Source organism: Corvus brachyrhynchos, unplaced genomic scaffold (genome assembly GCF_000691975.1).
Source record: "Corvus brachyrhynchos isolate BGI_N302 unplaced genomic scaffold, ASM69197v1 scaffold400, whole genome shotgun sequence".
Lineage (NCBI taxonomy): Eukaryota > Metazoa > Chordata > Aves > Passeriformes > Corvidae > Corvus > Corvus brachyrhynchos.
The window spans coordinates 163,348-178,446 of NW_008235789.1; the positions used below are offsets into that span (position 1 = coordinate 163,348).

Consider the following 15,099-nt stretch of genomic DNA (forward strand, 5'->3'; position numbering starts at 1 on the left):
CCATCCAAATGGCAACCAGAATGTAGATCATCAGCCTAATGACTCTTCTGATGATGACCAAGATGTCAACCATCAGGCAGATGGTCCTTCTACAAGCAGAGACTGGGATGGTCCTTCCACAAGCAGAGACTGAACTTTAAATTTCTTGTTATGGAGTCAGATAGTTAAAGCCTTAAGGCTATATGTAGAATTAATAACTGATGTAAATTTCTATTTAGGATTAATAGTAGAGTTGTTATCTTATCAAACAAAAAAGGGGAATTGTATATACAAAAATGCTGCTTGCAAGGATTTTCTTGCTATTTTCTAAGTCCGTGAGAGATTTTTCTCTCTTACAGAAGAGGTAGCAGAGTATGTAAACAACCAAGCCACCTGCAACCTTGAAAAGTCTTGTTTATGGTATAGTAGAAAATATTTTGACAATGGATGTTTTAGGATTTTAGCCAATCACCCCCAAGGGGTGGCTGAATCTTGTCCAATTAGACTATGAAGAAAAAAGTCTATAAAAGAGTTTGTAAAATAATTAAAGAAATCAATCTTGCTGCACAATTCCTGCCTGCTGGATCTTCTCTCCTCCTCCTCCCTATGGCTGAGGGACATGGTGATATACCCTAGGGCCCAGGCCTGCAGTAATAGTCACCCTTCCCCCATCCACCACTGCAGTAACCCCATTGTAGAAGGCCACCAAATTTGTCAGGCATGATTTTCCCTTAGTGAAGCTTTGTTGGCTATCAACAATAACCTCATTATTTTCCATGTGCCTTATAGTCTCCAGGAGGATCTGCTCCACAATCTTGCCCGGCACCGAGGTGAGTGACTGGTCTGTAGTTCCCTGCGTCTTCCTTATATTCCCTTTTAAAAATGGGGGTTATATTTTCCTTTTTCCAGCAAGTGGGAACTTGACCAGAGTACCATGATTTCCCAAATATGATGGATATTCTTAGCCAGTTTCTGCACAAGTTCCCTCAGGACCTGTGGATGCATCTAATCAGGTCCCATGGACTTTTCAGGTTCCTTACATGGTCTAAAACCTGATTTTCCACAATGGGCAGTTCTTCATTTTCCAAGTCCCTGCTTTCACCTTCTGCAACTTGGGCAGTGTGGCTGGAGCACTTGCAGGTGAAAACTGAGGCAAAAAAGTCCTTTGGGGCAATTTACAGGTATTTCCCTCCTGCTTCCTAAAATGTTGGTGTTTCCTGGTTCTCTGACACTCAGAAGTACATCCCCTTCCCCCGCTGAATCTAGTTTAAAGCTCTGTTAATAAGTCCAGCCAGCCAGCTTCCAGAACACTCTTTTCCCACCTGGTCATGTGTGCCTCATCAAGTGTCAATATGCCCTGTCTTTTAAAGGTGCATCCAAGATCATAGAACTCAGAACCTTGAACATGGCACCAGCCACACAGCCAGTCCAAACCTGATCCATTTATATCCTTCTTCCTGGGTCCCAGTCTCCAGCTAGGAGGATACCAATCAAATAGCTACAATAAGAACATTTCTCTACAGTCAGCTATTTCACTTTTAATACAAAATAGATGGGTTCCACTGACCTTTCATGGAAGAGATCAGTTTGTGTCATATTATTTGATGATTAGCCTCTTAATCCCTGTAGAACTTCTAATTTCATTCCATGCAGTTGCATACAACTGCTGGCAGACATTTGGAAAACAACCATATACCTATAGAAGATTTTCTTGTTGCCCTTGATGTCCCTGGCCATGTTTAATTCTCTCAGGGCTTTGTCTCTCCTAACCTGATCCCTGGCTGCTCAGACAATCTCTCCGTCTTCCTCCCAGGCTACCTGTTCCTGCTTCTACCCTCTGCAGGCTTCCTTTCTGTGTTTGAGTTTGTCCAGGAGCTCTTTGTTCATCCATGCAGATGTCTTATGGCATTTTTGCCTGATTTCCTCTTTATTGGGATGCATCACTCCTGAGCTTGGAAGAGGCGATCCTTGAATATTAACCAGCTTTCTTGAGCCCCTTTTCCCTCTAGGGCTTTATCCCACAGCACTCTACCAAGCAGACCCCTGAAGAGACCGAAGTCTGCTCTCCTGAAGTCCAGAGCAGTGAGCTTCCTGTGCACCTTCCTTGCTGCCCCAAGGAGCTTGAACTCCACCATTTCATGGTCACTGCAGCCAAGGCTGCCCTTGAGCTTCACATTCCCCACTAGCCCATCTTTGTTGGCGAGAACAAGGTCCTGAATAGCACTTCTCCTCGTTGACTCTATCACTTGGCAGAGGAAGTTATCACCAACACATTCCAGGAACCTCCTGGATTCCTTATGCCCTGCTGTACTGTCCCTTCAGCAGATGTCAGGGTGGTTGAAGTCCCCCATGAGGACCAAGGCTTGTGAACATGAGGCTGCTCCTGTCTGTCATTACAGGGCCTCATCCACTTGGTCTTCCTGGTCAGGTTGCCTGTAGTGGACCCCCACTATAACATCCCCTGTCCCTGCCCTCCCTTTAATCCTGACCCATAAACTCTCAGTCAGCTCCTCATCCATCCCCAGTGTCATGGTTTAATCCCAGCTGGCAGAGCTCCATGCACTCCAGCTGGTCACTGGCACAGAGGGAGACACCCCCTCAGCCTCTGACTCTCCCTATAAAGCAGATAAATTAATTTTTTTCCTTTTTTTAAATTTTCTGTACCTTATTATGGTTATACATATTAAATAATACTACAAGCAGGCAGTAGTGGAACTTAAAGCACTTCCCAGCTTCCTGATTTTTTTTCCTGAAGCATAAAACCAGAGATGCTTGTGGTAGGTTGACTTTGGCTGGATGCCAGTTGTTCACCAAGCTGCTCTATTACTCCTCTCCTCAGCAGGACAAAGAGGGGAGAAAATAGGATGGAAAAAACCTCACGGGTCAAGATAAAGGGAGTTGAATAAAGCAAAACCAAAGATCCTGTGCATGCAACCAAAGAAAAGAACAAAAGATGTTATTCTCTCCTTCCCATCAGCAAGCGATATTCATCCACTTCCCAGGAATCAAGGGTTCAGCATGTGTAGTGGCTGGGGGCAGCTGGGCTTAGATTCTAAGTGATGACCAATTAAACACTAAGCAACAGAAATGCAGAACCAATGTGGCACTATTAATCCAGTCATGTTCAATAAGAACTACCATGATTATGGATTCACAGTGAGAGACACTAAGTCTGGTCGCGCCCAATGAACTCTCACAGCCAGACTAGAAGTTCAGTTGTGTTCAATAAGCCAGATGCAAAATAGTGTTGTTTATTGAGCAACAGAAATGCAGGTTCTTATTGGATTGCCAGTGATAAATACACTGTCTGCAGAAGCACATGTGAACACCTAAAATATGAATAATACAGCTGGCAAGGAATACATTGGATTGTAAGGTGACTATATAGCACTAAAGGTAAGATCACAAACACAAGCTTGCTTTCTGAATTTCCTGAAGAAGCACTCAGTATAGCCAAGTGTTCTAGTCTTACCCAATAGGCGTCCCTATGGGAGAGGAGATGGGTACAACCCATCAACTGTCCCAGGATACACAGGTGGAATTTCCTCTCACCTCCCTCCCCACTTAAGACATATTTATGCTGTTTTATTGGATGGAGGGGAAAGGTAAAGTTACACTTGATGACGTTTCATGTTTAGGTGGAGTTTGGGTGACTTTAGTCATTAGCATATGTGGGGGCATGAAAAGTAATATGTATTTAGGAGTTAATGAAGCAAAGTTCAGCTTTCAGCTACTGTCTGGATCACTCCTTTGTCTTAGATCCCATCAGCTGCATTGATTTCAACACACCATTGATGCCGAAAGATTTTTAGCTTTTTCATATATTTGTAGCTTTGTAGGTTTTAAATATATAGCTGTATAGTTTCTATCACTTTCTTACATTTTAGAACAGTAGTTCCCCTTTCTCACACATTATGTCACACTCCTGAAATTCTATTTAGTCTTATTTTCAAGAAAAGAATTTCTAACAAGGACATCCTGTTTTGTATCAGCACTTGGGAGACATAACAAGATATAGGGCTGTCATAGGTTAGCAAGCATAGTCCCAGAAGGGATATCCTTGCTAAGGGGTGCTTACAGTTTCCTCTGGGACCTGATAGAACCTATCAGCTGGCCAGTTTGAATATGGACAATTCTTTAAGCCACTTAAAGTTGTGAATGAGAAGTTTGGACAGGGGGAGATGAACCAGATGAGGACTTTTGCTCCAAACGGGAAAGGAGAAAACCTCAGTCCCTAGAGATGAACCAGATGAGGACTTTTGCTCCAAATGGGAAAGGAGAAAACCTCAGTCCCTAGAGATGAACCAGATGAGGACTTTTGCTCCAAACGGGAAAGGAGAAAACCTCAGTCCCTAGAGATGAACCAGATGAGGACTTTTGCTCCAAACGGGAAAGGAGAAAACCTCAGTCCCTAGAGATGAACCAGATGAGGACTTTTGCTCCAAACGGGAAAGGAGAAAACCTCAGTCCCTAGAGATGAACCAGATGAGGACTTTTGCTCCAAACGGGAAAGGAGAAAACCTCAGTCCCTAGAGATGAACCTGATGAGGACTTTTGCTCCAAATGGGAAAGGAGAAAACCTCAGTCCGTAGAGATGAACCAGATGAGGACTTTTGCTCCAAACGGGAAAGGAGAAAACCTCAGTCCCTAGAGATGCTCCCAGAGATAGTCCTAACGATGAAGATGATGAAGACCCTTTGCTCCCAGGGAAGGAGAAGGGCCTCTGTTTTTGTTTCTGAACGGCTCAACCTTAAAATTGTACCCCAAAAAACTTCAAGAGTGGACCCTCGAAAGCAGTTGCGGGAAAAGCTGCAAGTCGGGGGAAAGGACTCACACGCAGGCAGAGAGACTCCTCTTCCTAAATGGACTGCACAATATTTGGAAGTGGGCGGCTGTCTCGTTGTGATAATGTTTTCATAGCATGAGCAAGAAGAGACTTCTCTTTCTAAATGGACTGAACAAGGTTATTATGGAAGTGGTAAACAGACTGAACATCTTAAGGGTTGTCTTTTTACATTGTCAGTAGGAGAAGGGAGGAAGGTGGGGGGAGGAGGAGAGTTCTGAAGGTGGTATAATTTTTTTTTTTCCTTCTTTTAGGTCTGTTAATAAACTTCTTTATATTCTTTCAAGTTTGGTGCCTGCTTTGTGTTTCTCCTAATTCTTATCTCACAGAAGATAAACAGTAATGAGTATTTTGGACCAAACCACTACAACGGCTAAGAACCCCTTGGAGGGACTCCAATGGGGCAGGTCCAAGGGTGGGTTACCAGGACAACTAGCCTCCTATTGGATGTATTTGTTAGATATACTAATTAGTTAAACTTATAAAAATTGTGAAAATCCGATCCCGCATGTGTGCATAGCTATATTTTGTGCACTTGAAAACTTTAATTAAAAGACTGCTATTTATGTTATCATTTTAATATTGTTTGGAAAGTTTTTCTTCTGATTTTAGGCAACATCTCCATGTTGCTCCATCCTTTGTTTCGTGCCTCTCAGTACACCAAGCTCCCTCAATGTTCCTGCTTGTAAGGTCTGCAGACAGTTTGCCCCTGGTAAGTTATAGCCAAAACATGCACCTGTAGAGGGATTCCTCGTGGAACAGGGGCATATGATACCCCAGGACAGTCTGGGCAGTCTGGGCACCCCAGGGTTGCTAGGGAAGAACCCCTGAAGGGGCCTCAGGCTGCAGACAGGCTTGAAAGACACCCGGCTGCCGGCAGGCCTTGAAAAACTTTATTCTGGTCGGCTCCCCCGCTGCTTAGAGGCTGTCCCGTGGGAATAGGGCGTGAATCTTTGTAAAGTAGATAGAAGTGAGTGAAAGTAAACAATAAAGGGAGAATGATGCTCAAATTGTATCAGTGTTTGTATCGTGACTTCGGCCGGCTCCCCTGCGCTCGGAACCATCCCCCCTGCTAAATGCACCCCTTGCTGAATTTTGTTTTTTGGTCTTCTCCCCACATTACCCACCTGGTGACTATAGTCAACTCAAGCTACACAAACTCAACATGAATTTGGGACACCAATCATGTATGTTGCATAAAACATCCTGCATATACATATTGCATGGTATATCAATTGATTTCATGTTACATAGAGATAACAAGTAGGTTAATTGCTTCATCATATTCCAAGGTTTTACATTCATCATTACTAGAGCAAAACATATTATGGTTGATATTAGGAGGACAACCAGAGGATAAAACATTCTTATTAGAAGTCCTGTAGCAGTATGTGACCATTCAAAGAAGGTGTCCCATCATCAGTGGTGTCTGTCTTCCTTCACTTGTTCTAGCACACAATATATTTCTTCCACATCATGATGAGCAGTAATTGAAGCCTTTTGTCCATTTTGCTGAGCTTGCTTCAATAGCAGCTTTCTTATCAAGGTGAGATTCATTCCAATAGGGCTATCAATTGATAAGATGTAACAGGAGCTGAGTAACTGAAATCACATCCGATAATGTCAACAAAGTCACCGACACAAATATTAGAGTGATTTCTTGTATCTACAATGTGATTATCTACAAATACAGAATCTTAAGGGGTTCTCATACAAGCACATCCTTTTCCAATATGTACAAGTATGGTTTTGGGGGTTTCATCAGGATGTATCTCAAAATTACAAACGTTATTCCATGTCAAGACAAATGTCTTGAACTCTGATGGTGTTACTGTCACGAATGAATCCTTGTTGTTCCTGTACAACGCATGCATTGACATCAATAGTTTGCCATTTATTTCTATCCCATTGGGTCCATACTCTATGCTCCAGGGGACAGAGTACAGCTTGGTTGGGATTTAATCCTAACACAATGATTGGGTATGTGGGATATGCCAAAGCATTGTGTATTGTTAAAACAAAAACTGTGGCTTTACTGTTGGTGGGGTCATAAGTGAAATTAACTGGTTACCACCAAGAGTAGAATTCACTTTACAATTTAGTTGCATTATCCCAGGTTACCTTTTGAATTTCAGTGGGCAAATTGCCCTCATGTCCTTCCTTTATGATTTCTGCCATAGTAAATTGCACCCACAACTGAGAAGTGTGTATGGTACAGAATGTATTATAGTTACAGTATTAATTTACATAAATAAAAAGTGAGGATCTCCACTCTGTGAGTTAGGACTGCTGATGTGTGAACCAAATTTGGTTCCTGCTGGCAATGATTGCTCCTGCAAGAAGGATAAGCCATCCTTTGATGGTTATAGCTTCATCTTAAGTGAGGGTGTGCTGGCATCATTCTTGGTATCATTCATGGGAAGAGAAAACAATACAGGTCTCGGTGGGGTTTGTCCAGACAGGTTACCCCTTAGTGGCTCAAGTTAACAGCTTGGGCTAATTACAAAGGTCCATTTTCCCTCTCAGAATGCCTCAGAAGTTGAGCTGAATAGCAAAAATCTCTTTGGTTCATCAGGGCCAGTTTGGAACAGATTACAATAAGTACCACATTCAGCAAAACTCCATCCTGCGATCTTTAATTCCTGTATTAGAGTTTTGACTGCCTTTTCATGTTCTGGGTTCCACTCCCACTGTTTTCCCTGTTGTAAAAGTGAATACAGTGGGCGAGTGTCTTAGTTTAAGATTCCAAAATTAGTTACCTTGCCTCAGTTTTAACCTCTCCCCCTCTACCAATAAGGAGAGACAAATGCGAAAAGATATATGTGAAAAACTAAGTTTACTAAAAGAAAACAGCAATAGCCACTAGATCCAAAGGTGCTGAGTCATGTGGAGCCCCAGGAACAAAGAAAATATAGCAGCCGCCTGGGCAGCCCACATAGCCCAGAGGAAAAAGATGGCAGAGAGGCTTTCCCAGCTCAACTTTTCCCCCTGGAACAAAAAAAAAAAAGGGAAAGCATTTGCTTATGAAGTGATTCTGGTGATGGATGGGGTGTGCTGGCCTTGCCGGGGCAACTCCAGGCTTGCAGTGTCAGTTTCCCTGTTCCCTCTCTGTGGCAGCGGTGGTGTGTGTGTGTGAGGTTGGTCCTGCCATTTACTGCCTCCTCCTGCCACCTGCTGGACTCCTTTTTGGCTCGGCTGGACTGGGGTGTCAGTGCCGCTGTTTCAGGTCACTGCCCCGTTGCGGGGGGGAGGAAAAAGGTCCCACCAGGAACCAAAACTTGCACCCCCGGCCCCCGCCCGTCCCAGCTGCAGTTCTGGAGCTGTCACTTTAGCACTGTTCAGCTTGGGAGAGGCCCCACCACCTCTTCTCAGCCCCCTTGTCCTGCCTAAGCATCCTGGAGGGTTTGTAAAATGGGAAAAGACCTGTGGATCGTACAGTGACAGGGTCTGATGATCCCTTCACTTCAGTGAGCCAGACAAAATGAGTCCCCTTTTGGTTCTGGGCATGACATTTTCTCTACCAAAACCACGCCCATGGCTGATGTGAATGGTATTATAATAAACAACGCTGAAAATTTCATCCCCTTTTCTCTGTACCCAGGACAGCAAGCAATGATAGAAAATCCAGGTACATGGTTTCTCCAATATCCTAAAGTTCCCATTAATTGTTGTAATTCTTCCCTAGATTGGGGCATCTGCAGCTGTTCTATTTTCCTTATGATGTCTGGAGGAATTTCCACACTGCCTGCTATCCACCAAGTATCCGAAAACTTTATACGGTCCTTGACATTTCTCAGGTGGAATCTCAACTTCTACTTCCTGAAGTGCTTGCCACACTGTGGTTGCTGCTTCCCTTACCTTTTCAGGGGTGTCTCCTCCAAATAGAATCCCACAACATTTCATGTCTGGAGGGAGTGAGACCGTCTATAAAAGTTCAACAAGCACAGCATGTGCAGTCATGGGTTGTCGCTGCTGAGGCGATCACGACACATACAGACACGCACCAACTGCTCCAGGCTAAAAGCATCTTTTATTCTACAAAGCCTCTTTTATACACTTTCTTGGCACTCATGCTACGTGTCCATTGGCTACTAAGGTTACTACATTACAAATTATTGGTCACTTATAACTAACACCCATTCTAAACCCATAAACAGCCTCCCACAAACAGCTGTGCATTCTTCTTCTGTTGTTTTGGTTTCTTGCTTCTGTTGATGCTAGAATTCTCATGGGCACAAACCAAATTCTCAAGGGTACGCAGTGATTGTGTCCAAATCAATATCTGTGAGACTTTCAGTCCAGCTGTTGGTCTCCACAGTTCCCCCTTTTTGTTTTTCAACTATAAATGCAACGTTTATGGTCCTCTGCTGGGCCCTTTGCAGAAAGGACAATAAACATGGCACAAGGAATAAAATAAAAAGGATAACAATTACAATTAAACATCCAATTTTCATAAGGTACTTAACCCATTTAGTAAGTTGCCAATTACCAAACAAAGCATTGAACCAATCAGATTCATCCTCTTCCCTTAATTTTGAGATACTTATTTATAAGTCTTTGATATTAGCAAACACTGATTTGGAGTGGTCAGAAAGATTCATACAGCACATGTCATCAAAGTCTTCACAACCATGCCCATGTGCCAGCAGCAAAAAGTCAATGGCTGCTCGATTTTGCAGGGTGGCATGTCTAAGAGAATCAACATCAGTTAATAATCCTGATAGACCAAGTGAAGTGGCATTAGTCTTTTTAGCAAGCCATCAACCTGACTTATTTAACAATCCAAATGCTTTCCCAGTCACTACTCCTGGGACAAAAAGAGAAGGTAAAACACGTTTTTCTAAATTCCAAAAATCAAGAGTGTCATCGTAGTCTCTTGCAAAGGAATGCAAGGACTGTTTGTCACAGGTTGTGTGCATGTGATTTAAAAGCATAGTTAAATTTGGGGTGTCTTGGGGTGACCTTATGATGTGTATCCCATATCGCTGCCTATGCCCAGAAATTAATTTTTGTGCCTTTCTATGCCTCTAAACTGAGCCTGAAAGGGGGAAGGAAAAAACTGAGCAAAACTTTCTCAAAGCAGTTTGCAGCTCGTTCAAGGTTACAAAAAGATAGCAGGTTTTTTTTCCCCCTAGCTGGGGCAGGGGAGGGAGGAAGCACCCGGCTTGTTTTTTTTCCAGTCAGTTTTTGGCCAGTTTTTCTTCTTCTTGTTCTCGGGAGAGAGACTGAGAGTTGGACTTTGGATTTCCTTCTCTGGAATTCCGGATTTTTTCCCCTTTTCTACTGGACTGCTTGATTGCTGCAACATCAGAGCACATCGGGAGGACTTTCCACCGGGCACAGAGGGCCTGGCCCCGGCCCAAGCCCCAGCTCCGAGGAGACCAAAGGGAGGACTAGAACACTTTCCCAGGTTTTTTCCTCTACCGCGAAAGATTTTACCATCTAACATTATTTTCCTTCCCATGTGTTTGTTAAATAAATAGTTTTATCTTCTTCACTTTCCTTCGAGGAAAATTTATTTTTTCCCGAACCTGGTGGGGGAGGGGTGGTTGTGCCTTCTCTCAGAGGATATATATATATATTTCTAAATTTGCCCAAACTGGAACAGGGGCAAGCATAGTAAGACGGCCTAAGGGTAATGCAGGCCTTACACGATCTCCACAAATGAGGAATATTCCTCGAGGTAATTTGCATGGAGAGTTGCCTGAAGCAGCTTGGTAGTATGTAACATCATTATGATTCTAAACCGTCCAATTGCACCAAGCTGAAGCATTTCAAAATGTGGGGTTTGCGGGTGACACGTCTTGAGTACCCGGACAACATGGGTCATCCCAGCACCAAGTTCGTGTGTAATTAAAAAAGATACACGCTGGTGTCCTTATTGACCCCAGAATATCTATTTCTTGTGGCTCAAGGGCAACAGGGAGTCTGTGATCCCATATGTCAATTTCATGAAGGCACTTTTCCAGGTTACTGCTACAAGCAGTTTTGGGAGCACAGCCATGGGCCTCTTGAACTATTAGAGATGGCTCCACTGATACTACAACCAAAAGTGTGAAAAGGTGATTGTGGTGTTGCAAGAGACACACAAAAAGATGATTGGTTCAAGGCTTGTGCAAGGGTTACCAACACGTTCCTTTCAGGCATCGGCGGTAACATGACAAATCCTTGCTCTGTCTTAGTCCAAAGCAGGACCATCCAACAAATGGTCCACACCGTCATCATCTTCTGAAGGTTGCTTGTTGGTTTCATGATGATTGTTGATGTTGCCGATGCCTCAAATCAGGACAAACGCACCTTGCAGGTATCCACCACACAGCGGTATCTGTGGAAACACAAGCATACCTGCGCCCCCAAGTGATGAGGTCCCATGGGCCTTCCCACTTGTTAGTGATTAAGTCTCATATCCATACCTTCTCTCAGGGTAGGTCTGTTTCACTCATAGACTGCAACGAAAGGAAATGATTCAAAAGCACAGGATTATTAGAATTTGGTGGCACTGTTAGATGATTAATTGTGTATAAGGCTTTTGCCAGCCGGCTCTGTGGGGTTTCTCCAGTCATTCCCCCTTTTTGTTTTTCCAAAACACATTTCAGATAACCGTGAGCATATTTGATAATAGCTTGACCAGTGGGAGAATGTGGAATACCAAGCTTGTGTGTCACACTCCACAGTTGCAAAAACTGCCGCGTCTTCTGTGAGATGTCGGCAGGGCCACTATCAGTTTTCAAAGAGGAAGGCATGCCTAAAACAGCGAAAGCCAGCCGCCAATGGGCAATAGCATCACGACTCTTCTCTCCTGCATGAGCAGATGCCCACATAGCAGAGGAGAAGGTATCAATAGAAACATGCACATACTTGAGACGGCCAAATTCAGCAATATAGGTAACATCTGTCTGCCAAATTTGCAAAGCTTGTAGGCCTCTAGGGTTAGCGCCTGCTGGTAAAGGTGTGGCGAACCCCTGACAATCAGAGCAAGAACTAACAATGTCACAAGCCTCAGTAGGCATTAGCAAAAATTGCTTCTGCAAAGTACGCAAACTCTGGTGGAAGAAGTCGTGAGGCTTTGGCCTGTGCTATCTTGTAAGGTTGAGGCGCCATCCATGCGGGATTGGCTAATTTGTCAGCTCTGGCATTCCCTTCCACTATGAATCCTGGCAAATTGGTATGGCTCCTTATGTGCAAAATGCAATAAGGATGGATTCGGCTCTGAATTGCACACCACAAGGTTTTCGACAATGAAAAAAGGGCAGCTTTATTAACTTCTTTTAAAAGTGAACAATCAAGGTGTTGTGTAATATCTGCAACATAAGCAGAATCAGTAGCCAGATTCAATGGTACACTAGAAGAGTGCTGAAACGCCATGGCCGCAGCTCTTAATTCAATAAGCTGGGCAGAGCCTGACTCATGGCCTTTCAGCATCTGCCACCCAGATTCATCCCTCCAGGTGACAATGGCCTTTCCCGTTTTCCCTGATCCATCAGTAAAAACCATGAGTCCTTGCAATGGCACACGACTATTCTTTGGCCGCAAAGACAAGCTGGTTGACTTTGCCAATTGCAACAATTTGTGGCTGGGCAGATGATAAGCAATTTGTCCTAAAAAGTTTTGCACTGCACCTTTTAAGGGAGCACTGTTCGCAAAACACCATTCAAAATATTCTTGTTGAATGGGAAGTATAATCTTTGCAGGATCTTTGGCCATCAACTGCAGGCATCTTGGCATCTTTGCCGACATTTGATAATCAGTTGGGCAATCAGTTCAAACAGCGTAGGCGCCGTTTTCTTAGGTCTGTGAGGCAAAAAGACCCATTCCAAAATATGCAAAGGGTCAGGCCATTGATCATTCTATTGTCCAATGATGCCTGTAGGGTGGAAGTCTGGGGTAACAATAAACACAACGATATCAACAGTAAGGTCCACTCAGTGAACCTGACAGTTTGCAATATCCCGTTCTACCTGTTTTAGCGCTTGTTCCGCCTCAGGGGTCAGTTCCGTTGGTGAGGTCAGGTCTGGGTCACCTTTAAGAATATTGAACAACGAGGATAATTGAGCAATGGTCAGACCCAGAGAGGGTCGCAACCAATTTATGGTTCCCAAAAGTTTCTGTGCATCATTTAAGGTCCGAATCAAATTTTCAAATTGAACATTTTGTGGCCGTACTGTTCGTTCAAGTATTTTCACTCCCAGATACTTCCATGGGGGTTGTCGTTGTATCTTTTCCGGAGCTACCTGCAAGCCATAATCTTGCAGTGCTCTAAGCAAATATGGCTGAATCTGTAACAGGTCTTTTCCATGGGAGTCGCTACCAGTATATCATTCATATAATAATAGCAATAGGCTGCAGGGAATTGTTCCCTAATTGTTGATAAGGCCTGCGCAACATACCATTGACAAACGGTGGGCTATCTTTCATACTTTGCAGCAACACTTTCCATTGATATCGTTTCACAGGCTCAGCATGATTGACAGATGGCACTGTAAACGCAAATTTTGAAACATTTTTTGGATGCAATGGAATGGTAAAAAAGCAATCTTTTAAATCAACAATCAATATATCCCATTCAGCAGGTATCATTGTGGGGAATTGGATTCCAGGCTGCAAAGCACCCATGCTCACTATTACTGCATTAATTCGGTATAAGTCATAGAGCAGCCTCCATTTCCTTGATTTCTTTTTGATCGCAAATACGGGTGTATTCCAAGGACTAGTAGATGGTTCAATGTGTCCCTGCTGTAATTGCTCTTGAACCAATTCGTGAAGGGCGGCTAATTGCTCTTTTGTCAGGGGCCACTGCTCTATCCAGATAGGCTGTTCAGTGAGCCACTGTAAAGGTAGCGTAGGGTGTTTTGCACCCTTCTGCACAGTGGCTCCAATCAAAATTTGTCCCCACTCTCACCCCCCAGGCTGTGAGAACATCTCATCCCCACAGATTGAGAGGTGCCACAGTGACGTAGGGATGGACTGTGGCCGTTTGTCCTTCTGGATTCCTGACTAATACAGGGTTGCTACTCAGGCAGCTTTGTGTAACGCCACCGAGGCCAGCAATGGCAGACCCCACTGGCGTTGTAGGCCACAAGAGTGGCCACACAGTAGTAGCTATGATAGTAACATCTGCTCCCATGTCTATTAGTCCCTTGATTCTTATATGTGATGGAGTGATACCTTGCATTGTCAAAGTGCAAACCATTTGTGGTGTCTGGTCCGATATGTTTTGAGTCCAATACACTTGAGGTGGTCCTGTTGATCCAAAGCCCTGGTGCCCTCGAGGTCTGGAGTCTGGTTTTGGGACACAAAAAGTACAAGTTCAGCAATATGAGTCTGAGCCGGTATAGTAACAGGAGGAGTAGGTGTTGACACCATAGCATATATTTGTCCTGTGTAATCAGCATCAATAACCCCTGGATGTACAAAAATACCTTGTAATGTTGCACTCGACCTCCCTATTAATAACGCGCTTAGTCCCTGCCCTATAGGTCCCTGTGCATCTAGGGGAACTTTATGTACTTGCAGCGAGTTTAAAGTTACTGTGTCGGAGGTGGAAACATCCATGCCAGCTGATCCTCTCGTCCTCCTGATGAGTCGGTCACATGGGCTTGTACAGGGCGTGCCCCCTGGGGAAGTGCTTGTGTCTGCACGGGCTTCCCCTTCGCGCTCTTCTTCCAGTTTCCCTGCTCTTTGAGAGGTTGCCCATTCACATTTCACAGAAGCTGAAAGAAAATCCAGAGGTCCTGATCCAGGACCCAGAGACTCAAAAGATCCAGGAACCGTACCAACTTATAACTTGGGGATGTGGATACACCAGTGTATCCACCCCTCAGGGATTGAGGTGGATCCCCAGCAAGTGGGTAAAACCCTATGTTACTTCCACAAAGGTCAAGGAGGTCAAAACTGCCTCCTGGAAAAAGATCCTGATTTTATTCCTCCATTTGAGCCCTTTGCACTGGATTTTGATGTTGATCCCCTAAGTTGTTATGCTGTTTGCACTCACATTTTGCACTATATTTTGTAAATCTTCGTCCTGATACCCCATACCATAGATGTCCTGACTAACCTCCTGAGTTTTCTCCCCTACCTGATGTCCTAGGAAGCCATATCAATGGCAACGTGGACTGTCTCACAGCCCTAAAACAAGCTTGAGGGGTTACACTGCATGAACTTTATATCTCTGTCTCAGTTTTGAAAGACAGGTGTCTGTTAAGGAAGGCAGAAGCCCCCCTTGAAGTGGCAGATATAACCCCTTTTCCCTCTAAGTTATTATATTTTGAAATCAAGGG

At 44.0% G+C, this 15,099-nt stretch overlaps 2 pseudogenes; one reads left to right on the forward strand and one right to left on the reverse strand.

Moving 5' to 3' along the window:
• Positions 1-2,165, forward strand: part of LOC108444939 — a 10,469-nt pseudogene extending 8,304 nt beyond the window's left edge.
• Positions 2,166-12,744: 10,579 nt separating this feature from the next.
• Positions 12,745-15,099, reverse strand: part of LOC108444940 — a 14,441-nt pseudogene continuing 12,086 nt past the window's right edge.